The following is a 25,041-nucleotide window of genomic DNA, read 5'->3' as shown; positions in this document are numbered from 1 at the left end:
TTCATTTTCCCACCGTTGACACATCAGACCTCCGTTAAATAGGATTGAGAGTAATTAATCTGGGGCAGAATGCCGGAGAATCCCATTCATAATCCTTTTTCTTGGCCCCCCACCCAGCACTGGTATGTGGGGGAGATTTACAGGCTCAAAGCCTTCAGGCCAAATGCACAGAGGAGAACGTGTGTGCTCAGCCCCTAGCTTTGCACATGAGACTAAATGGCCATGATCAATATATTGCCATAAGCACCAAGGGAGCGTTTTTATGGCAGAAACATAAGAGTTTATAATGTAGAAGAGACAGGATCTGCCACAAGCCCCAACCCAGGCATAAAAACCTATCTTACAAATAAAAATGCAAAGGCACTTTTGGGCAAAAGTTCTATTCTGCAGCTCTTAAGGTGGCCGAGAAAGGTCTGTGGAGACTGCAGAGACAGGGTGGGAAGCAATTAGAGGTGGAGTGTGCACGAGTGTGCCCAGGGGAGCGGTTAGGGGTCTGGCCGAGCCTGGGGGCGAATCATGACTCCACTTAGGAACTATGTGACCTTGAGCGTCACTCAAGTTCTGTAAGCATTACTTTGTTAATGCAAATAATACCCGGCCTCCTAAGTTCTTTCTTGTCCTCCCTTCCCTTCCCTTCCCTTCCCTTCCCTTCCCTTCCCTTCCCTTCCCTTCCCTTCCCTTCCCTTCCCTTCCCTTCCCTTCCCTTCCCTTCTTCTTCCTCCTCTTCTTCTTCTCCTTCTTCTTCTTTCTCTTCTTTTCTCTCTCTCTCTCTCTCTCTCTCTCTCTCTCTCTCTCTCTCTCTCTCTCTCTCTCTCCCCCCACTCTCTTCTTTCTTTCTTCTTCCTTCTCTTTCTCTTTCTGTCTCTCTTTCAGTAGTGAGGCTGAACTCAGGGCCTTGTGCTTGCTAGGCAGGTGTTCTACCACTTGGGCCATGCCCCCAGCTCTTTTTTGCTTTAGTTATTTTTCAGATAGGGTCTCACATTTTGCCTGGGGCTGACTTTGGATTGTGATCCTCCTACTTATGTCTCCCTATAACTGGGTCACACACCACTGAGCTCCACCCCCAATTTTACATAAGATTTTTGTAAGGATTCAATGAACTAATGTGTGTAAAATGTTTAGCCTATCTCTGGGGGCAAACAATAAATCCTAGGAAGGAGAAAGATTGCTGTTGATTGCAAAGTACCTGGGACTGTTGTTTGTTCTCCAGAGCTGGACCTTTGCTCTTGAGCTGGCTCCTTCATTGCTCTGTCTTCCTTGGGCTGCCCATTGGCTGTGTATCCTAAAACTATACAGTGACTTTAAATGTTAGGACTAGTGAACCATAGTGAAGAAGGAGAATTTGTTGCTCAAATCATCACTCAGCATCCTGTTTGATGATGGCTTTAGCATGGTCCATGCCTCCATACTATTGTGTTTATCAAGTGTTATCATTTCATGGTGAACATGGTGTGCACAAGACCCCAAGCAGCCAAAGTCGAAGCGTAGAGGGAAAGTTGCCAATTGGGTAGCTAGGCTCTGGGTAGCCTCCTTTTTTGGTCAATGAAAAGCCATGTTTAATGCAGGTCATCCCTTCATGGGGCCATGGGAGTTTGTCATCATCTCACCTGATTCACTAATTTTTTGCCTGGACTAGCCTCTACCCTTGACTCTCCTCATTTCTGCCTCTTAAGTAGCCTCCATTGTGCCTGGGTCGTAAATTTTTTTTTCTGGACCAGGGATTCAGCAAAAGGCCTTACAGGTGTGACTGCAGTTGATTTTGGCAATGGCCTTGCAAAGAAGGCCCTATATCTGCTTGCATCTTTGGCTGCAAGCAACAGAAGCTGACACAGTCACAGAACAAAGAAGCTTATTGGAAGGGTGTTGGGGCTTCCAGAGCTGTCCGAGGGATGGAACACAAGGTTATGAAAGGGAATAGGGACCCAGTGACCACTAGAGAGCCAGGCAGGCTGTGATTTGTCCTAGAGAGCTTACTGTGGGCCTTTGCCCAGGAGTCCTGATCCTTTACTGCCCTGATGTCCTTGTGGGTCTGCCCACCACTGCTGTTACCATTGAGAGAACTTCCAGTCATATCCATGGCTTACAGCAAGACCTGCCATCTGACTGGGCCAGAGTAGGAAAAAGAGATGTAATCTGCTGTGTGTCAGTAGTGCTGGGCAGTAGTGCTGTCTTTCACCATTGGGGAGACCTCCAAAAGGGGTTTGGAGGATGAGGGAACTAGATAGACCAAACTGTTCATAATTACCACAGAAACATTAATGCACCTAGTGTACACAGTAATAAATGGAAGCTCAGAAGGTTTGAGTAAATGGCTCAATTTCATTCAGGGTACAAGTGACAGAGCTGGAATTTGCAGTCAGAAGTCCCATATTCCAGAGCCTGAGCTCCTAATCACAGAGCTGCTCTGTCTTTGATTAGTGAGTGCGTTGGGTAGAGGAGTCAGCTGAGAGTAACAGGATACCCCCACTCCAAGGGATTAACTACAAGGAAATTTATTAGTTCCTATACTTGGATTTGGTTAATCCAGGGCCTTAGGCATGACATCAGGAACCTGTGCCAGCCTCTTTTGTTGGCTGGAGCCCCTTGGAGTTGCAGGTGGCAGTCACAGTCATGAGGGCCCCCTTCTTCCTTGTTCATGTCCCACTGGGGAAAGTGAGAATAGATTTTCATACTTGCTTTAAAGTTCATGAAAGAACTTTTTCGGATGCCTCCTACAAATCTCTCCTTGAGTTTCATTGGCTGGAATTAGGGCAGGTGACCACTGCTCAAACACCTGCTTGATGTGATTAGCCTCAGACCTACCATTGGAGCTGAATCGATGCCCCAAACTTTGTGGGGTACTGGAGACCAAAGAGTTGTCTGTGGTCCACTATAGAAATAGTAATGCACTTAAGTATCCACAAATCTGTGTAAGTTTAGTTCATCTTTACCTTAGAACAGTGACCCAGGCCAGTCAATATATTCACCATACTGACACCTGTGAGCAAGATTAGCTCTTTCTCTAGCTAATAAGGCTTTTATTACATAGCAGAAGTATAAACAGAATGAAGAGAAAAGACTTGGTCATTGTTCTTCTCAGCCCAGACTTTAGCATCTCACCAGTCTATGACCCTAACATTTCTGTCACAGACTTCTGTCGGGACCTTTGCTAGCCAGCTTCCATTATCACTGCGGGCTCTCTATTTTTCAATGTTTTTAAATATACCCTGTGACTTGGTTTCCTTCAAGATGATTAGGGCAACATCCCTGAGTGTCTCTTGATTTGGGGTAGGGATGAAGGTAGGGCAGAGAAGAAATTCCCCCAAAGGCACAGATTCCCCAAATGTAGAGCTCTGCACTGTTTGGATGCCATGGGTTAAAAACTTTGGATGAACTACTTTGTGAAAGAGGGGAACTGAAAAGAGAAAGATGCAAGCAGGGTCTTGAAAACCAAAAACCATTGAGGACTCCAAGTGCATGAGACACCCATGTTTTGTTTTCTTCTCCGTGAACATCAGCTCTATCCTATCCCCTGGCTCACTGGCTTCTTTCACTTCTGACTCCCTCATGGAAGGAAACGGGGCTGTCTAGAATAGTTCATGCCCCACTCAAAGATACTGATTCTCTTGTTTGTCTTAATTTCAAGGATCTCAGAAGACCTCTGATGGCTCCATCTGACTTAGGTGCCAATCCCTGAGCCAGGAGTCATGTTGGACTTACAGGGTGACTCCCTTGATGACCATGTAGAACACGCAAGGCAATTCCTAAACAAAGAGGTGGGGGTGGGGCAGTCCTCATAAATCTGCCATCATCTGGGATCATTCAAGGGCAGAGGTGAAGGGAGAAGGGAAGGGGATTTCTCTGGCCATTCCATGGAGTTGACTCTGCCCGAAGTCCCCAAGGAGCTGGGAGACCTCTGTGCTCTAACCTGTTTCTCTTGGGAATCTCTGAGAAAGCTGCAGGTTATTTAGGAGGGGTGGTTAACAGAACTGGGCAAATTGATACAGCACTGTTCCTGCCCTCAAGAAGACCACAGACTGGGGCTGGATGCAGCTCAGTGGTAGAGCACTCACCTAGCATGTACAAGGCTCTGGGTTTGATCCCAGCACCAAAAAAGAAAAAAAAAAAACTTAAAAAATAAAAAAAGACCACAGACTGGCCAGGGGACATACATGTGCAACTCAGCACCTGGAGACCTCTGCTGTCTCGTCATGCACCATGGCAGTGGTCTGTGCATGGACTCTCTGAGAACCGAGGCTGTGTCTGCATCTATTTGGGCCTCTGGACCTGAGTGCTTCTGGCACCACACAAGTGTGTCAGGTAAGTGATGGAATGTACAAATTTCCCCACTCAGGGCAGAGTGCAAAAAATGCTCCGGTTGCTATGAGCAGAGGAGGTTGGCTCTTTCCAACTGGTGGCCAGGGTTAGACTCAACCATGTGGCACCCACTGAATTATGCCATGAGAGGTCAGTTAAAATGCAGTAGATAGGAAGGGGCAGGGTGGGGTCAGCTTCACCTGGGTGGCTCCTTAGTGTTTCTGTCCCTGGCCTGGACCCTGACAATGCAAAGTGCTCTAGAAAGCACCATATACATCACAGAGATTAAACCAGAGTATCCCTAAGAAGTCAGCAACTTTCTGGTGTCCACTAGGCTTCCTGCAGCTCCATGAATTTATAATTAGACAGTGACATTCATCCTCACCAGGGCCTTAGGGGACCAGGAGGGAAGGCTGACTTGATGAGAGACCTGTGCAGGAGTCCAGGAGAGCCAGGTGGGAAGCAGGCCTCTGGTTTCAGACAGCTTCCCTGACAGTTCTACCAGCCATGAGGTGTGAACCCTGGGCAAGTCCCCTTCTTTCGCTGGGGTTCAAGTTCGCATTTATAATGGACGAAATGAGACTCAGTTGGCCTTGTGGTACTGCACAGTGCTATAGCATTTCATGTTCCCTTTGTGTTCTACCGGTCGGTCGTACCAAGTTTCTAAGATGGGCAGTGGTAGTTCTACATCACCCAACATGTTGGGAAAGCAGCTGGGAAGTCAACCCACTGTGAAGGCAAGACCTGTGTTCACCACTGTGATGGTCAGAACTGGGGCCTTGCACAGACCAGCTGCCCTTTGCAGCCTTCTAGCCAGCTCCAGTCAGTCAGTCCTTCTTGGTTTTCACCCTTCCAGCCTTTTTCTGCTCCTGAGCTGTCCCCCTGGAGAGCACCCCCCACCCCTTGCATGGCCAGCTTCTACTCCACCAGGAGTCTTGGCTCAGAATCATTGCTGCTGCCTATAGTAGTCCTTCAATGGATATTTGTTGGTGGGAGGAAAGAGTGAACGGATGAGTAATTCTGCACCTCGGCCCACCCGAGGTACATTTTCAATTCCAGAGCTCTGGTTCCCATCTGACATGGCCTATCCTTCCACCAGGGAGAAGCCCTGCCTCTGTGTGGAAGGGGAAGCAAGGTGAGAGGCCCTTCCTCATTATGCACCCTAGCTCTCCAGGCCTCTGCCTCTCCCCATGCGAAGTCTTAGACTTGTTAGGGCCTCTGGCTTTGAGGGGACAGTTCAGCTGCAGTGCGGCTGTTTGGCAAGTCACTTAACACCTTTAGGCCCAGTGTAGTAGGGGGTCATACAGCCCAGCTCAGTCTCCCTTACAGAGCAGTCAAGTGTCAAGGACATAGAACTTGCCAAAATGCTATTCCTTTGGAAGGATTCATATAATCCCTAAGATGCTGACCCCAAAACTATAAAACATGGAACACAACTCTCCCAAGGAAGTTGAGAGAGCTTGTGCATACAAGTCAACGATGGAGCATGCAACCATGAACATATATGCTTGTGGTTTAAAAGGAGCCCCTGAGCACAGGGTAGAAAAGAGGGTTTCTAATGATTTGCATAATGATTTGCATATCACTTGCAAGTGAGTTCAGACAAGTGGGAAGGCCTGTGACCCATATACTCTTGTGCTCTCCTTCCTGCAAGCATCCTTGGCCTCTGTATTGTCACCTTCCCCCCGACTCCAGCCCAGCCTGGAAAAGTGGTGGGCTCCCTTGCCATCCCCTCCTTCCAGAAGCATGCATGGGGGTGTGTCTTGGCCGGAATAGAGCCTGCAACGCCATGCTGCCTGATGGATGGCGGCCTTCAGCGTGACTGAGCTTTCACAGTTGAAACCATTAAAGGTTATTCTCCTTTTAATTCTTTGTGGTCGTTCTCACTCCTTCCTTAGAGAAACCTCTGATTTTCACTTGTGAGACGCTTGGCTGCGCTTGTCATACCCTCAAATGTGAATTCAGTTCTCTGATGCCAAAGAACCTTTTCTGCTAATCAAAACACAGCTGCAGAGGCCCGTGTGATTTGCTAATGGGCACCCCAACTCTGGGGTATGTCTGTCTGTACCTGGGAAAATAGATGTAATTAGGATAACAGATATCATAGGTGTATGCAAATGGTGCAGGTAAAAATGACTAGAAATGAGACAGGGCTGGTGTTTGCCAAATCCCATCCGGCAGCTGTGCCCATCGCCCTGGGCCTTATCCAGGACCAGCTCTGTCACCATCCCTGAATCCCCTCCCCCCTCTGTTGGACTCCTCATGCAAATTAGTTTCCTTTTTGAAATATCAAAATAGAGCTCCCTGGTTTTCTGAAGAGGCTCCTGCAGTAGGCTCAGGTCTTCTGAGGCTGAGGGAATCCTAGCATCTAAGAGGCAAGATGGGGAAAAAGGGACAAGAAGGAGCCCCTGCAGTGTTTTGTCCCCAGGAAGACAACCTCATGACCAGAGAGGGCATGGCACTCCATGACATACTAAGACCAAGTTACCACCCTCTGGGAAGTGCCTATGGGGCTTTTTGTTGGTGGTCAGAAGGCTCAGGTTATGTTCTCTTTCCTCCTCTCCCTGGCAGTGGGCACTCGGGCAAGTGATGTACCTCTCCATGTCATGGGATCTCTAACTCCACCTGACTCAAAGGGCCTGGCAAGATAGAAGCTCTCAGATTATTCTCTCTTATAGGACCATGGGAGAGTGAAGATAGTCAAAGATTGGGCTGGTGTCCTCACTCCACTCCATCATTCCATCTACCTGTCCTTGGAAAATTTATTTCCCATCCCCCAGCCTCAGTTTCTCCATCTGTAAAGTGGGTTAACAATGCCTACTTTCCTGGACTATTATGAGTAGGCAGCCCATCCAAGTAGACAGTGGACAGGTGTCATGGGCTACACAATCCTAAGGCAATTACGCAGGTGGGGTAATGAGCTATGTATTTTTGGGGAGCTCTAAGTCTGATGATACTGGGCACAGTATCCCTTGCCAAACTATGTGTCTCACAGGAGTTGAAGGGGTCCTTGTTCTGGTCTAGTCTATCCAAAGGTCTATACAACCGAACTAGCGTCCAACGCAGGTAAAGCCTTTACCGAGCCAAGCAGTCATTCAGTGTGGACAGCCAGTTTCCACCAAACCATGACGGCCAGCATATGAACCTCTGACCTCAGGGTTGGGATCTATGCCTTTTTAATTTCTCTTTGCTGTGTGTCTACACAAAGCATAGCAGATGCTCAATAAACATCTATTTATTGATAGATGACTGGATGACGGGATGGTGAATTTCATCAGAAACTTACTTCTCTGTCTTATGAGGGAAGTGGAAGAAGTTGCTGAGTCCTGCTCCCTCCACAGTGGGTGAGGATGATGTTTGTGTGCTTACTTATCTCCCTGTCTTGAGTCCTCACTCTAAAACGGTATCTGGGCACTGTGCTCATGCCTCTCATCCTAGCTACTTGGGAGGCTGAGATCAGGAGGATCACAGTTTGACGCCAGCCTAGGCAAATAGTTATTGAGACCCCCATACCCAAAATAACCACAGCAAAATGGGCTGGAAGTGTGGCTCAAGTGGCAGAGTACCTGCTTTCTCACAAGAGTAAATAAATAAATAGCAAAAATGGGCTCAATGTGATAGATGTCACCTGACCGATGACTTTGTCTGACTATGGAGTCAGAGCTTCTTTCAAATCTTGGTTTTGCCATATCTTAGCAGTGACCTTGTTTGCATTTCAAGCTTCAGAAAACTTACTGAATGCGTTTTTTCATCTGTCAACTGGGGTAGATCACCTCCTTTTATAAGGCGATGCAGATTCTGGGGATGTGTGCATGTCCAGGCCTGCCATGAGCTTACACGGAAGGTGGTAGGATTTTAGTGTCTTTCCTCTAAGTTCTCCTCCATCCTTCTTCCTCTGCTTCCTACCCAGACCCCTCGTCCTAAGCCCAGAGGTGCATGTGATTCCTTATCTAACCAGGGCATTGATTCTTCTTTATTCTGTTGAAGGCATCAATATTTGCTCGATAGTATAAGTCTTAAATAAGCATCTGAATGACATACTGCAGGTGATGAAAGTCTTTTCTGTGCAGAAGATTATCTCATGCTATCATGCTCCCATCATTATCCGGGGCCTCTGTAGTTGGCAAATCTGTGTAGCTACTTAAATGATAACATTAGTCCTGATACCACGGCAAATGACTAGTTCCTTGGGGTAGGTTTATTTTTAATAGTGTACATCAGCAGCAAATAGCTCAGAAGACTCCAGAGGAAAATGCATCACTTGGGCGCTCTCTGAGGTGGTGATATGGATATATTTAATATCTGTATTAAAAACCTCTTAGGTGCCATGGTGATATTGAGCAGGACAGTTAGACACGTGCAGGCGAAATCGTGGCTGTTTACAGGGCTGAGTACAGTGTACACTGTAGAAACCTTCTGAGGTTGTTCAAAGTCAAACTTGGCCTTCAAAAAATCTTTGGTGGACATTTGACATTTGACCCCAGTAGTAAAATACTCTGAAACGTGAGCTGGGAGGATAAACGCATGTCTTTTTTTAAAGTCTGTGCATAACTTTGCTGCACTGCTAGAATGTTTAATGACTTGCCTCCAGCAAGAGCCAACGTCTGTCTGAGGTCACAGTTTATTAGAGTGTCCACAACATACCTGTTATTTATCCAAAAGGTGGCCAGGGATTCTTTTTTTTTTAATCCTCCTCGCCCCATTCCTGGAATAGTTTCAACAGGTCTCATTTTTCCATTTCATATATGAGCACATAACATTTTCACCACATTCACCCTCGCACACCCTTTCCTTATATCCTCCCCATCCCACTGGTGCCAACCCCCAGACAGGACCTGTTCTGCCTCCTGTTCTTCATTGATGTGAGAAAAAAAGAGGCATTTTTGTTTGTTTAAGACAGCTATTCAGGAAGTTTCCTTGTGACATTTCCACATATATATGTTTTATAACCCAAATTGGTTCATCCCCTCTATTTTTCTCCTTTCTACCTTAGTCCCTTTCTTATGGTGATTTAAACAGGTTTAAAAATTCTACATTCATTCTTGTATAGGAAGTACGTCAACCATATTCACCTTCTTAACTTCCTTCTTTTGCCCTCCCTCTTCCTTCAGTGACCTTCCCTTAATGTAACCTGCTTTTCATAATATTGCTTGTATTTGTATTGGATCTGTCTTCCATATATGAGAGAAAACATGTGGCTTTTGGCTTTCTGAGCCTGACTAACTTTATTTAAGATGATATTCTCCAGTTCCATCCATTTACCTGCAAATGACAAAATTTCATTCTTCTTCATGGCTGAGTAGAATTCCATTGTGTATAAATACATTTTCTTAATCCATTCGTCAGTGGTGGGGCATCTTGGCTGTTTCCATAACTTGGCTATTGTGAATAGTGCCGCAATAAACATGGGTGTGCAGGTGCCTCTGGAATAACCTCAGGGTATATCCCTAGGAGTAGGATTGCTGGATACCACTCCAGTATTGGCCAGGGAGTCTTAAAGAGAAAACAAACCACTTCAATTCAATTTATAATCTAGGCTGGCCTCAAACGTGGGGATTCTCCTGCCTTAGCTTCCTGAGTGCTGGGATTACAGGCATGTGCCACTGCCCAGCTACAAACCACAATTTGAAATCAGGCAGAGAGTAGTGATGAATGGATCAAAACAGAAACTATTCTGGAGCTGACATTTCCTGTCTCTCATTCACATGGTTAAGTCACAGGCTTGGCTTGTGGAATGTCCCTGAGACAGTTGCTGAAAGGAGTGCTGAGACTGGCCTAGAGAGGGAGAGGTGACATCAGGGGAGGGGCTGCTTGCTAGGGACATACTCTCCAAGAAGGGGCATTCCTCCCTGCTTGAGGACCAGAGAAGCTCACACTAAAAGGACAGTGGACAGATGTCTAACTTCAGGGGACTGCCCAGCTCAGACTCTCTTCTCTCCCTTCCCTCCTACGGGAGGCCCTTACTGGCCTTTCAGACCTAAACCAAGGAACGTTCTGGGCTTTTTTTGTGATTTAGGGTTGGGATTTCCTTCATTCTCTTTTGCTTTCAAATAGGAAAAACCCTGAGCCTCTGATAAGATTCATCTGGGAGCTTGGAAATGAGGCTGGAAGAGTTCTAGAGGACACATTGGCCCCTAGGGTTCCCTGCATCCTCACAAAGACCTTCTTCCCTCTCTCATGTCTGACCAGAAAAACTAGCTGGGAAAAGGACCCAGAGCTGGGGGCCCTGGGCCATGTGTGGGAGGCATAGGTAGGCTGCAAGATGCTTTATTTGGATGATCAAGCCAGACACACAGCCTGGCTTACGAACTATTTGCCTGTGGTTGGATTCAAACTGTGATCTTCCTGATCTCTGCCTCCTGAGTAGCTAGGATTACAGGTATGAGCCATTGGAGCCTGGCCATGGGACTTCCCTTGAAGGAAAGAAATACCAAGCTACAAGTAGAACATCCAGGTAGGGCCTTGGGCAGGACACAGAGACCTAAGGGCCAAAGCCTCCCTAGGAAATCTGTGGGCTACATTAGTGCCTTGCCCCTGCTGAAGCTAAGCAAGAGCACGTGACTTATTTGGCCAATAGGACATTAAGGAAACAGATAGGTGTTGCCCAGTGTTAATCAGCCAGAGATATGGAATACGCCAAGTAAACTTTTCATTGCGGTGACTCTCAAGACTTTTTTTAAATTATTATTATCATCACCTGCATTTTATTTTTATTTATTTATTTTTTATTCATTTATTCACATGTGCATACATTGTTTGGGGCATTTCTTCCCCTTTCAAGATTTTTGAGAGTTGTATTTTAACCACAGCAAGGTAGCTTAACCCAAACAATATATATAGAATACTGCCTTTGTTCTCCTTTTCCAGGCAAGACATTGGAGGTACAGAGAGGTTTAGTCACGTGCCCAAGATCACACAGCTAGTTAGGGGTAGAGCTGATTTAAGTGGCTCAGTGTCTTAGTTTTCCAATGGCATTAGGGAATGGTGAGGATTTCAACAACCTGAAGATACATGGCCCGCAGAAGACCACTCTTGGCTGCAGGTGATGGTTGGGAAAGAGGAGTGGGGTCCTAGTGTTGCTGGGTCCTCTCATTTTTTAAAAACCTAGGCCATAAGTTTCAAGTTAAATCCTCTGATTACCATACACGGGCAACTTAAATTAACAGCACTCTGAGCTTAAGACGTCAGTGAACTAGGTTTGCTTTACCAGTCTGAGACTTTACAACATCTGACTCAACTTGGATGTTCAAGCTGGTAACTGGCACCTGGTAAGTGACAGGGCCCAGGAGGAGAAGGGCGAGAGCAGGCGGCCGGGGTCCGAGGATGCTTTGGGGATTCTAGGGTGACAGAGAGATGCTTAGTGCCCAGAGAGGGTTTTGCAGCAATAGTGGGGACAAGGACATTCCTGGGTTGGGGGAGGGGAGGGAGGGTCACATGCCTTCTCCAGGACTCAACCCTGTGAGTTTTTTGTTAGGTTTATTCACATTTACCCATGCAGCAGTTTCCCACACTCGCTCCTTGAGGACACTCTAATGCATAGGCTGCGTGTCTGCAAACTTCACTGTCACCATGTGCTTGGGGAAGGAGCAGGATATGGTTGAATGTCACAGAAGAAGGCCTCCTTAAGAAAGTAGGCCATGGCTGGGTAAATCCCTCCTGGGGCTCAGCTCATTCTTGGGGAGCAGGGACACTGAACAGTAAAGAAAGCATGTCCACAACTTGCGACCCCCCTCCACCACCTGCCATTTTGGCTTTAGTTTATTCTGAGATAGAATCTTATACTTTTCCCAGGATACCATCAGACTGCAGTCCTCAAACCTCTACCTCCCAGGTAGCCAGGATTCTGGGCATGCACCACCACACCTGGCCACATCCATATGGCTCTTACCACTGTGCTGTGACATGAGACCTGTGAGTATCTGGAACCTCTGACCTCACAGTTACCAGAGGCTCCCAAAGTGTGCAGGGTGACATGAAATGGAGTGAAGTAAATGGACCACTTGTGGACACAAAAGCTTGTGAGTAAAGATGTTTGGAAAACTGGTTATGGGACAAAACCGGTCCTTTGCTGGAGGTGTCAGAGTCTTTAAGAAGCCTTGTGCTGTGTGTGGCTCCAGGGGGACATCCCTGCTGGGCAATAGAGCACCCCCACCCAATGCTCGGCTTGTTTTGTCTGTTTCTCTTTGGAAAGAAATATCCTTTGAGCTGCATTGTCTAATCTTCCTTTCTGCCTTCCCCCCTCACCTCTCAACATCCTCAATACTTAGTCCCTTTTTTCCATGTTTTTTTTTTTTTTTAATTGCACTTTTCTGTTTTCAGGAAATGAGTCCATTTCTGAGTGGCCAGTGGAGAGTGGGGAGGTTACTGCATATCTGTCCTTGTCCCCCTGCCCCATTTCCCTGGGCTCTGGGCAGGGCACAGGTGTCTACTCCTGTTTTCCTACTCAGGGTGACTTTAGCATTGGAACCTCCAGCACAAGGGAGACATTTTCTGGCAAAGGGACAAAGGCACCCGTGAGGCAGCCACAGTCTCAAGGAAGCCTGGCTCACCCGCTGGGGAGAAGAAAAGGGAAGAGCAGGAGGAGAGAGAAGCCTGAGGTGGCTGACTGAAAGGGGCCCCTTTTATAGCCCTCCTGTTTATGGCTGAGAAGTAAACAGCTCAGGAGCCAGGTTGTCTCCAGCAACAGCTGGGCCACTGCTCAAGCTGGCGGGGACCTCTCTCTCTGGGTGGCACTGGGTGGAGAAGCTGCCAGTCACATAGTTTCAGCTTGTACTTTTGTTTTTTTACACTGGCATCACCCGTACCATCTGCTTCACCCACATTAGTGGTCTTGGTTTTTGGGGGTGTAAGCTGGGGATGTGTACATCCCCAAGCTTGGGGGTCAGATCTCAGCTGCAGTAGGTAGCAGCTGTGTGACTTCAGGTGAGCCCTGCACCTCTCTGTGCCTCATCTCTAGTGGTGAGTAGTAGCTTCCCAGGAAGGGATTTGGGAGGATTGGTGACTGTGCCTGTGAGCAGCTCTTACAGCTTATCTGGCATATGGAGAGTGTCCACACATGTTTACTGCTGTTATTCTACCTCTCCTCCAGCCTCAGCCTCCCAGCCTCAGTGGGGGGTGGAGGGAGCAGTCAGGCCCACCTGTTGTGGGGCAGTGGCTTTCTAAGGGTTGGCACTGAGTATCACTGTGCCTGCCAGGAAATGCAGGCTGAGATGCACAGGAAGGGGCCCAACGAAGATGAAGAACCTGGCCCCAGGGGCAGCAAATACCCAGAGAATCAATAAACTGTAGTTATCAAGAATGGTGTCTGTGGAGAGCAGGGAGTCTTGGGAACAAAGAGAGACAGAGGAGGGATGGGAGGAGGCCAGAGCAAGACACAGGCACACGTTCTGACGAATGCAGAAAAAGTGCAGAGCAGAGGAAGCAAATGGAAAAAGAGGAATGCTTGCCACACTTGACCTCATGCCCTCTCAGGGTTGGCAAGGTGCAGAGAGCAAGGGTGGGGGCTGCTCACCTGCTCCACCAACCCTACCCTCTGCAGATTCTCTAAGTCCTCACTCACACCTGTCTTCTGAATTATTAATATAGACAAGAATAGAAGAAACCAAATTAAATCTCTGTAACCGTCAGATGCAAAGACGTTGGTTTACAATGTCCAGTCTGTGGATTTAACGACGTTCTGGTGTTAAAAACAGTAGAGATTGTAACTTGGTAGGCTAGAGAGACGTCTTTGACATCGCCTGGGCCTTCATTACCTGAATCAATCTGACACCACATGCTGGGCCACCCTCAGTGCTCATTGATGCTGTCACTCCACCCTCAGGTGCCTGCTGGCTCTTCATGAATCCCAACCATCTTGCCCCTTACTGCTTCCTTCCCCCACACCCCACCCCAGACTTCTTCGTTTGTTTGTTTTTAGAGCACTTTAATTTTACAGCAAAATCAAGATTTCCCATATTCTATCTGTCCCCACACATAACCTGGTAGCTTTTAAAGTCATCCTTTCACGTTACCTTTTCCCTGGTCCCCAACACCTCGGGGAGCACTGTGGTTTTCTTCACCCCTTTTGAGTTTGGTCCCTTTATGACACCAGCCTCATTGCTTGAGCATGGTGGAGGTTGAAGGTTTTCCCAGATCTGTCACAAGACCCTCACTGACTGGTGCTTTTGTGACACTTAGGTATGGTGAGCCCCTGTTTTTGAAAGATTTTTATATTTTTATTTTTTTTCCAGTGCTGGGGATGAATCCACAACCTTGCACATGTTAGGCAAGTGCTCTACCACTGAGTTAGTTACATCCCTTAGCCCTGAAGGACATTTTTGACCAGGAGCAAATGTTGAAGCAAACTTGTTTTACATTTGGGCTTTGTTCTGTCCAGGCTCTGCAGCATTATCTGAGGGCACCAGCCTATTTTGATGGCACTCATAGGCAGGAACAATTTCTAGTCCCTTTTGTGGGTAGAGCTGTCAGATGCAAGCATCTCTCACCCACCTCCCTTGCAGAGCCTGCAGGTGACTGAGCCTAGTGGCTGCCCAGGCAGGCCGTCAGCATGTTGCTATGCCCAAAAGGGTCATCACTGCTTTTCCCAGTGAAGAAACTGAGGCCCCGACTACACACAGTAGTAGAGACCAGATGAGAAAGATCCGGTTCCCCTCTCTTGTCTCTCTGATATTTCCTGGGGAAAGGCTGATGGAGACAAAGCAAAGAACTCCAGAGTAAAGCCGGTCCTGCATTGAAGTCTCAGGGACAGTTGTCTCCCTCAGGCTCCCTGTCTCCTGCCTGACCCGCTACCTCCTGCTGCCTTCAAGGAAGGACACCTCCCTTTTCCAGCTTCAGTGACACATTTTACAAGCAGGCCAGCCTCCTCGCTCTTGGCTGGGGAATTGTGAGGCTGTCCAGGTTCCTGGGAGGGCAAGGGCAGGAGACGGAGCACAGAGCCTGGTACTGGGCCAACTGGACCTCTCAATCCGTGCCCGCTTCTTTGCATCCTGTCAGCATCTCTCCAGCAGGCACTGTCTAGAGAAGTCCCTCTCGCCTGGAAGCAGAAGGAAGATTCCATTCTGTACAGCCACTCGGCCCGTCACACTGCTTGGTGAGCAGGTCCTTCCTGGCTTGGCGCACACAGGTGGGCACATGCCTGCAGCCTTCCTCTGGGTTCTGGAGAATGGCTGTGCATATCTGGGATGTTGATTGCAGCCTGACCTTTTGGAAGGAGAATGGGATTTCTACTTTATTCTATTTTTATGTTATTTCAAATTAACATCCTGACCTTGAGCAGAGTGTAGGAGGGAGCTTTCTTTTATCATTATCTTTGTGTGCTGTGTTTTTGTTTTAACCTGTATAAACTGTTGGAGAGTTTAATTTGGATCCAATGAAGCCAGACAGCAAAAACATCAACTTGCCTTCAATACTCTTAAGTTTTAAGAATGTACAACAGTCAGTTTTCTTCCTCTTTCTAAACAAAAAGCAGCATTTTCATTTAGAAAGTTCTTTTTCTACCTTGAGAAGGTATCAATAGACAAAGGATGGTTAAACAAAAAAAGAAGTGGTGTGTATTTTTGCACTGTAATTAAAAGAAAGAAGGAAGTCATAGAATGAGGTGTGTTAAGAGTTGGGCATCCAGGTTGGCCAAGAAAGACTACCACCACGGCAAACTGCAAGTACCAGGGTTGGGTTTCTCCGTGTTCAACTTAACCCCCAAGTCGTGCCCATTCTCAAATGACTTCAGAAACCCCCATGTGAAACTTCACAAGAGGCGAAAACGAGCCTTTGATTTGAAGCAGTTTTTCTTTACATTGAAGGAAACTTCAGTCGGGATCAGTAGAGTGAGGTTTTCTTGAACATTGGGTCTCTTGGTTTCTGTCGTCCTTGGGGAGAGATCTGTGGAATCACAGCATGGGAATTGCTTTCATGAGATGCTTTCTGCCTTGCTTTTGCTTCAGGAAAGCTCTGAAAAAATAACAATGCAAGGAAAAAATAATGCAAGTGATTACCTTTCTATTTTTTCCAACCTAGATTTAAGCCCCGTCTTGTCTGTGGTTCCCACGGGGCAGGCTGGGCCTGTCTTCTCTCTCTCACCCTGTTGAGAGTGAGTCCGACACCCACAGGTAAATGGACTGGGTGACTGGAGGGAGAAAGGAGGTTGGGAGAAACAGAGCAGTTTCCGTGAGCAGAATTAGGGACTGGACTTCTCCCCCAGCACCCGGGGTAGATAAGCCTGAGAATACCAACGTTTATTTCTTTTTCTGATACTGATGTTGGCATTTCAGGACTGGAAATATCCCCCACTCTGGTTCTTTATGAAATAGTTATCAAAACCATCACTGCCACTTTCGTGAGTTTACAAAGCAAACTGAAAATACTTATTTTTTAAAAATATATTAATTTGAGACAAGTGTTTCATGGAACCAGGCAGGAAGGATGCAGTAGGGATGATATTGTTACTACTACTGAAATTTTCCTTGCAAGCTGCGGTTTTCTGCTTTGCTTTCTGATTGCTAATTTTTTTTCCTTCTCTACTTGCTACACTTTACTCTTTTCTTCACATTTAAATATGCATATAGAATGAACTTTTTCTATTGCATACTTTTCCTCCCACCTGGAGATTTTGAATCTTTCCTTAAATACTCAGAAATAGAAGTCTCTGGACACATTCACACATCTCCATGTACTTCTTGCTGGGTAATCCTAGTCTGTGTCCCTTCTGTGACTCATCCTCTGTGGTCTCTCTCCTGAAGGTTGCATCTGGGTGGCCTTAATTCAAACTTTCAAGCTCATCCCATGTTCTAAAAATGCCTTCCTTCTAATGCACCCAGGATTTCTCACTGTTGTGTCTATTAACATGGACCAAACGTCCTGCTTGTGGGCTGATTTATGGTTGCATTAGGGAGAACTCCACCGAGGGTATAAAATACAGTGTCCCATGCTGGGGCCTGATCTTACGTGTTATCGGTGATTGCGAATGCATTTTATAACCTCAGTGCCAAATCGAAATCAAGGTGATTTGTGCATCAATCTCCTGGATAAAATCAGGGCGCGCTCTATTGCAGCTTGACCTTCACGGTGCCTTTGGCTGGCGCAACTTGTCCGAGTCCCTTGGACAATTACCCAGGGACAGTTGGAAAATGCAGCAATAATGGCCAGAGTCGGGATTACAGGCTGTATCAAAAAAGTGTTACCCCAGAGACAATGGAGCATCAGAGGAACAAGACTAGGAGATGCCCCGTGGTCTCCCAAAAAGCCTGGGCATGGTGGGCAGCGGGGCCGCCATCAGGGCCATTTTCATGCCTTCTTCAGGGCCTCCTGACCTCTGCAGCCACTCTGAAAGGACAGTTGAAATCTTCCAAAAGATAACTGGGTCTGAAAATGCCGACATAGGCTACGCCTTATTTATAGTTCCAAGAGCTCAGCTAACTGTGGGTCAGAGAAGCAATTAAGTTTCTAAAATCAACAGCAGAACAGGAACAAGAGCAAAATCAGCTGCAGCCATTTTGTTCTCGTCACTGCTGCCAACAGTTGGTTCTCCTTGTGCCCCTCAGAGGCCAAGGCCAGGGGCTTCCTGAAAAAATCTGACGGTGAAGTTCAAATCCTAACCCTACATTTCCGTCACAAGAGCTTAGAAGGGTTAAAGCTATTTTGAACAGATTCGTGGAAATTGTAGATTTTTAGAACCTGAAGGCTCCTTAGTGGTGATCAGAGGGTGTATTTAGGATAAATATTTTTAAGTTAGGGTTTTATGACTATAATCTGAGTTTCTCAACTTATATTTAGTGCAAAGTTTTTTTTAAAGTAATTTCATCTCTTTTGATTGTGCACCCTTTCATAGCCCAGGGAGGGAACCAGCTGGCTCTTCAAATGGTAAAATCGGCTTCACAAAACCCCTTCAAGATATGCTAATGGGATGGGATGATTATTAAGATAAATACCTTTTGTAGGAAACCGGAGTTAATTATAATATATGTAATTAGTCACTGGTCAGTCTGGAAGTTATAATTTATTGTTCCCTAATTTGCATTTATTATCAAAGATATTTAATTTAAAGGAATTATAAAAAATAGCCTGATCTGAGTAGTTATGGAGACAGTGGGCATTTAGTGAACTTCAAAACTCTTTCCCCAAACATTTCTAAACCCTTCATATACAATTCAGGAAATAACACACCAGGCATTGGGAGGTGGCTTGTACTTGTTGATTAAAAAATGGAAAAGCCAGTTTTGTAAGAATGAATGATACTGTTTTCTGGTCTAGGTAAGTTTTTATAAGAGGGTTCAAGTCCAAGTGATGGAATTGTGGAGTGTGCATGGTGTGGATATCTTTTTATATAATAGAAAATTAGATGCTTTTCATTTTAAAGAGTCATTTCTTCCACACCGTGAAAAAGACACTAGCAGCTTGTTCCAACGTGGGTTTTTCATAAAATGAGATTCTGGTGTCTTTTCATAAAACTTGTTCCAGGAAGCTCTACCGTCTTTCAGACAATCTGATCCCTACTCTGTCACAACTCTTGGGTGCTCGGCCACACCGGAGAGGCTTTCTTGAGTGTCATTGTCTTTGAAAATTGATGTCGGAGTTGAAGGGGCCCTTGGAGCAGGGTGGGAAGGCAGCCTTAGCCACCTCGCCTCTCTTTGTAATAATCACAGCCACACTTCAAGCAGCGAGTTAGTCTGAAATGTGTCCATGGGGGAGGTGACACACTGGGATGTCAGACTCTTCCCCTCAGACCCGTCTGTGCTATGGTGATGGCTGTAAGAATGTACCTTTCAAGTTCCCTTGTCTTCTGATGGATCCTCACTGAGCCATTTGGACATTATTTTTAAAACTCTCTGAATGCTGAGATCTGAATGCTGCTCTTTCAGTTCTGTTTCTTCCAAGGTCAGAAATGGGATCACTCAATTTCTTTTTTAAATGCTTTTTTTTACACCAGAGTGAAGCAGTCAGCTTGTGTGGGACTTTATTCCTGTGGATAGACTTCTGTTCCTATTGAAGGTGAGAATGGGGGATGATGAGGATGGGGAAAACTTTTGAGGACAAAAACCTCAAATCACCCTTGTGGGTGGGTCCCTGGGGAGCTGCTCTTGATTGGGGGGCAGAGCACAGTCCTGAGCTGTGGGAAGCACTGGGACACCTCTTGGTCCTTCCTGCGAAGGGCTCCTTGCCTTCTTCCCTGCCTCTCTGCCCAGTGTATCCAGAGAACTTAAAGACAGAGCACCACCTGGAAGGGGTCTCTGTTTTGTTATCACTGCAAGCCGATGACTGTGCTGTCAGGAAGGAGGCACTGGTAAACTGCTGTGGATGGAGCTTCAGTTACGTGCACTTTGGCTGTGTATGAGGTTAGTGTTGGGGCTTGGCACAGATCCTTTTGTTGGGTCAGGGGTCAGTGCACCCACTCCCCAGCTACTCCCTTTGGCTCAGAGCTGCCACCTTCTCTGGTGTATTAAGTCCATCTTTCCCCAAGCATCCCACAGGTTGCTGCTGACCTCATCTGGAGAGATAAACAAGGGGCAATTCCCATCCAGGTTTAGTTTTTACCAAGAGCACAGGCTGGCTCAGTTCCTTCCCTTCTTTCTCCTGCTCCTTTCTCTCCCCTGAGAGAAATCCTCCCCATTCAGATTCCTGTCCTAGGCCGGGCTTCTAGGGAACCTTCCCTAAGTCCTGTACTTTTCCACACAGGAACGCTCTGCAGGGCAAGGAAACTTGGCCTCTGGCTTTTCCCAGGCCCACATGCGATCCCAAAGTGCCCATATGTCTGATTTCATCCTCTTTGCCTCTGGATGCAAGACATGCCATCACTTTGAATTTTCAGATTCATTTGATATCATCCATGAGTCTGTAGCGCTACAGAGCCCTATACTCTCCAATATGTGAGGATTCCTTTCTCAGGGCCCTGTGTCAGTCATGTCCAGCCTGTGGAGGGCGGGTGGCAGGAGCTTGGTGGAGCAGCAGGCCTGGGGTTGGCTCTGATTGACATTTACTTCCTGTGGAATACTGGGCAAGAGGCTAGGCCCAATGTCACCGTTACCAGCTGGTAAGAGGCAGAACATTTGTTTGAACCCAGGGGATCTAGTCCCTGGGTGCAGGGTGCAGGGTGCAGTTGATCCGGTATGGTTACTGTGGTCCCTGGCTGTTCCTAAATGGCAGAAATGATCTTCACTCTTGGTTGTTGTTTTTTTCTCTTTCCTCCCCTCCCCTCCCCTTCCTTCCCCTCCCCTTCTCTCCCTCTCCTTTTCTTCTCTTCTTTCTTTTTTGGACAGGGCCTTGTATACTCAGGCTGCCCTCAAGTTGTTAATCCTCTTGCTTTCCTTCTTCTGCCTCCAGAGTACTGGGATTACAGGCATGAACCACCCTGCTCAGCCCATGGCTATCTCTTCATGTGGTGATGAAGATAGTGATGACTACGATGATGTAACAAGAGAAAACAAGACTGACACATACAGGGCTGGAGGTATAGTTCAGTGATAGAGCACTGGGTCCACATGCAAGAAGCCCTGGGTTTGAGCTCCTGCACCACATAGCAAACAAACAACAAACAAAACAACCCCCCAAATAAAAAGCTCAAAACACAAACAAAATGTACATATTTAGAAAACAGAGGGTTGTAGAACAATGAAATTCTACAAATTCTCCAAACTTTCCTTGTGCTGAGAAAAACAAAAACAAAACAAACAAAAAAACCACAAAGAAATGTTGGGGCCCTAGAATGAGCACTGGTCTTGGAGTCAGAAAACTTCACCCTCCTGAGATGCCAACTTGGGTAAGTCTGTTTGAGTCTTGATGTGCTCCTCTATAAAATGGGCAGAGATGGTAGGATGAAATGAGAAGAGATCCTGAGTAGAACTGCTTAGCACTCCATCTGGCCTGGCAGGTACTCTGCATGTGGCTAGTGGCTGGAAGAAGGCCGTGTCTCAGGACAGGACTAGGATGATCTCTGGAGGGACTCCGGACGCAGAAGCCCTCCCACTGGCTTGAGCACTCTAAGATGTAGGTGGAGCAGGCTACCCAGAATTTCCTTGTGAAGATGACTTCCTGTTTCTCCTACTCCTTGCAGGAGCCATTCCTCTGAACCTCTTGCTCTTCTATTCTCAGATCCTGTGTTACATATTTGACCCCACTTGCCTGAAAGTAAGCACCCCCAAGCAAATGCCCAGGAAAGTGGGGATATTCATCTGTGTCACTGATTGTTTTATTCCTGATGCCCAGAATAGTCCTTTGTACATACTGGATAGTCAACAAATATTGTTGAGAAAATTAACCTGATCAAGAATCAGGAAGAAATATGGTGGGAACAAGCATCCAGAGGCCTGAAAATGTGTCTTTTCTCTGCACTGTGGCTTTGTCCCTGTAGTCTGACAATGATGCCAGCACTGCCTTAAGGTTGGGATAACATCAATTGCATCTTACTGTGGTTTTGAATTTTAAGTGCTATGAAATTGATTTGAAAAGGACAATTTCAGGAAGTTAAGCTAATTCTAGAATTTATAGCAGATAATGTTTCTAGAAAATATACTACAGATGCTTTCTCAGAACTTTAAACATGCTTTTCCAAATTAACTCTTGGATTAAAAAGTCAAAATAAGAAACCATTTAGACATAACTGGCACTGCATACCAGAACCTATGGGATGTGGCTAAAATAGCATTCAGAGAACAATTTATAGCCTTAGTTGATTTATCAAAATATAGTACTGAAAATACCTCAACCAAATATTCAGCACAAAGGACCGGAGAACAAGTAATACCACCACCACCATCTCCAACACACATACACTCACACACACGCAAATACAAAAAGGAAGAAAGAAATTTTCATCTGAATCTTCTCATAGAAAGGTCACAACACCGGAATGTGTTTTTATCAGGCCATTTCCCTGAATGTTGTCACCAATGGTCACGTTTTTCATTAATTAACAATCATAATTATATACTGTCAATGTGCACAGTGTGAAGCTTTCAGCCATTTTATAACAGTCGATCACATTTCATTTCATGCTTAGAAAGTGTCATGGGCAGAAAATGGAAGTGTTGGATTGTGGGGAAGGGATATGGTCCCAGAGAAAGCACAAGGCTCATTCTGGCCCTTGACCTCATGAAGAACTACCATGCTGGGTGGTCCAATCTGTACAATATGGTGGTGGCATTGCTGGGGACCTGAAGCCCTGAGTGTGACAGGCAGGGTGTGATGCTGGGGTTGGGAGGGAGGGGACCTGAGCCACCAGCAGGAATCTCCAGGACTGGGGGAGGTGGAAGGGGGACCAGAATGCTGGCTCCCTTTTCTTGCTCTGCTGGGTAAGTAGTCTGATGAGTAATCAAGAGACCAGACTCTCCTTCCTGAGGACATCTTCCTGATGCGATGCTGGTGACCAAGACCCCCAGTAGATCCTATCTGGACTCCTGTTCAGGGTAGCAACTTAGAGGACAGCTGCTTTCTCCACACTGGTCTGCACCTTTATGCTGCCAGGAAGTCCCAGGAAACAGGACGATGTCAAAGCCAAAGTCTTCAACTGACCCCCACACACCCTTGACCGGAAGTCAGAGCCCCGGATGTCTGTGAGTCTCCTAGTGACCCGTGAGTGCCTTGAATGAGGCACACTGTACGAATGCTGGCATCTCAGGACTGGTGTGCCCCTGAGGTCTCTGCTGATTACTGATTTATCTGACTTTCATAGAGCCTTGTTTCATTTTGTTGTTTTTTATTTACATTTTTAATTTTTTATAGAATGATTGCAGTGTGTGTGGGCCTCAGCCATGGTGGTTTTCCATGAGGACGTTATGTAGAGCAGTTAGAATTGGTCCTGGCTCACAGAACAACACAAACTAAGTGCCACTAGCTATGACTTACCTGTCTTACCATTTTCTAATTTGAAAACAGAATAGACAAATATCATCATATCTTATTTCAGAAGGGAGTTTAAATACTACGGTCTCCAAGCCCTATGAAAGTTGTCAATATTCAGTCATTTTTGACGTAGCAGAACAGCCCATTTCATGTGGGTCAACCTGATCAAATGTGGAATCCGGAGTCATAGTTGGAGAAACTCACAGGCAATTCTAACCTTGGATTGTTTTACTTCCCTCCGGGTGTGTATGCACGTAGAGAAAGACTGGAGCTATCCTTTTTGTCTGCTTCATTTTATACTACCTGCAGCTCCAACTTGCTCCCAGTCAGATTTCATAGAGGTTTGTAGGGGCAAGCTTTGCTAACCAGAGCTATCCCATACAAGAGGGCAGATTTGTTAGTTTCTGTGTTCAATTGTTAATTGATTTGATAATTGCCTGGGAGATACACACAGATATATATTTACGCAAAACAAATGCCAGGCCACACACTTTTCTCTCGACAGAAAGATGAAGATGTTTAAGTTATTGGAATTCAAATGTCACCTACAAGAAGAAGAAGAGGAGGTACCAGAAAAAAAGAGGGGAGTGGAGTCAGCATGGCGGGAGGAGGCAGGTGATCCCTCTTAGTTATCAAGTAAAATGACTCCTCAAATATGACAATAAATCACTTCAGGAATCAATCGGACGGGAGGCCCCTGCTCTGTGCTGATAATGCATCAATCAATATTTAATGTTTACACTTTAATTAATCCACACATGGGAAGCATTCTTCCAGTGACAAAAATAAAGGGATGAGAAATAAAACACTCTTCATATCAAGGAGCCGGGAGTGCACTGCCTATCTGGGTGGCTTTGATTGGAGCTGTCATTGATCACCAGGAGCCTCCCCAGCCTTCCAGTCACATTTGGATAGCAAGCTAATGTGGGGGAGGGGCCCAGAGGTGTCACAACACAACTGGGATGATGGTGACTTCCTCACAACCACTGCGGGAACTATGGATTCCTAGGAAGGTAGAACAAAGCTGGGTGAATATTGGATTCTAAACCTTGGTGATATCTTCTTCCAGAAAAGATTTCTGTCCACAGATGACGATCTATAACTCTGGAGAAGGCGAGGTGACCTGGGAGGGGCATTTTCTGCTCTGTTTTGTAGAGTGCGAGTGTAGCGTTGGGCATAGGGATTGCATTCGCAGCCACTGGGACTGAGCCCATCAGCACAAGTTTTACGCTGTCCTTACAGAAGACAGCTTTTATAATATCCACATCTGCGTTAATTGTAATTCGTATGAACCACGTGTGGATCTGCTGGACCTCAGACTTCCTCTTGTCCACATTTAATCATATATTGCAAAAGGTTTTGTAGATTCTTTTGTATATTCTGCAGTCAATGCCTTTTGTCTTAGGGTGCAAACATTTTTCAGGCCTTGCAAAGCTCATAGATTGTAAAGGGTGTCCCTATAGTCTTTGTTTGAGAAGACGATGCTGGATTTTGACCCTCAAAACTCACTAAGCATTCCTTTTTGGATCTTAGCAACGGGGTGAAGACAGTTGGTGTTAAAAATGTGGGAGGGCTAGAAGAGTGGCTCAAGTGGTAGAGCACCTGCCTAGCAAGAGTTAGGCCCTGAGTTCAAGCCCCAGCACCACCACCACCACACACACACACACACACACACACACACACAAAGAAAAAAGAAAAGAAAGATTACAGGGCACCAGTGGCTCACACCTGTAATTTTAGCTACTCAGGAGGCAGCGATGGGGGATCGTGGTTCAAAGCCTGCCCCCTGGCAAATATAAGACCATCTCAAAACAAAACCATCACAAAAAAAAGGGTTGGTGGAGTGGGTCAAGTGGTAAGAGCACCTGTCTACCAAGTATGAGGCCCTGAGTTCAAATCCCAATGCTACCAAAATGA

The 25,041-nt window shown here is 46.3% G+C and overlaps 1 long non-coding RNA gene across 2 annotated transcripts in view; it reads left to right on the top strand.

Annotated features, from left to right (window-relative positions):
- LOC141417423 (uncharacterized) overlaps positions 1 to 22,490 on the top strand; it is a 37,240-nt gene extending 14,750 nt beyond the window's left edge. Inside the window, exons 2-6 of one of the 2 annotated variants that reach the window (XR_012441982.1) lie at positions 7,542 to 7,640; positions 12,088 to 15,418; positions 19,217 to 19,278; positions 19,473 to 19,622; positions 20,608 to 22,490. This is a non-coding gene — a long non-coding RNA (uncharacterized lncRNA). The remainder of the gene's footprint in view (positions 1 to 7,541; positions 7,641 to 12,087; positions 15,419 to 19,216; positions 19,279 to 19,472; positions 19,623 to 20,607) is intronic. The other variant, XR_012441981.1, reaches the window with a different exon arrangement.
- Positions 22,491 to 25,041: the final 2,551 nt, after the last annotated feature.

The sequence above is a fragment of the Castor canadensis genome, chromosome 15 (genome assembly GCF_047511655.1).
Source record: "Castor canadensis chromosome 15, mCasCan1.hap1v2, whole genome shotgun sequence".
Lineage (NCBI taxonomy): Eukaryota > Metazoa > Chordata > Mammalia > Rodentia > Castoridae > Castor > Castor canadensis.
The sequence above is the reverse complement of the archived record's forward strand: the minus strand, read 5'-3'. Positions and strand labels throughout refer to the sequence as shown.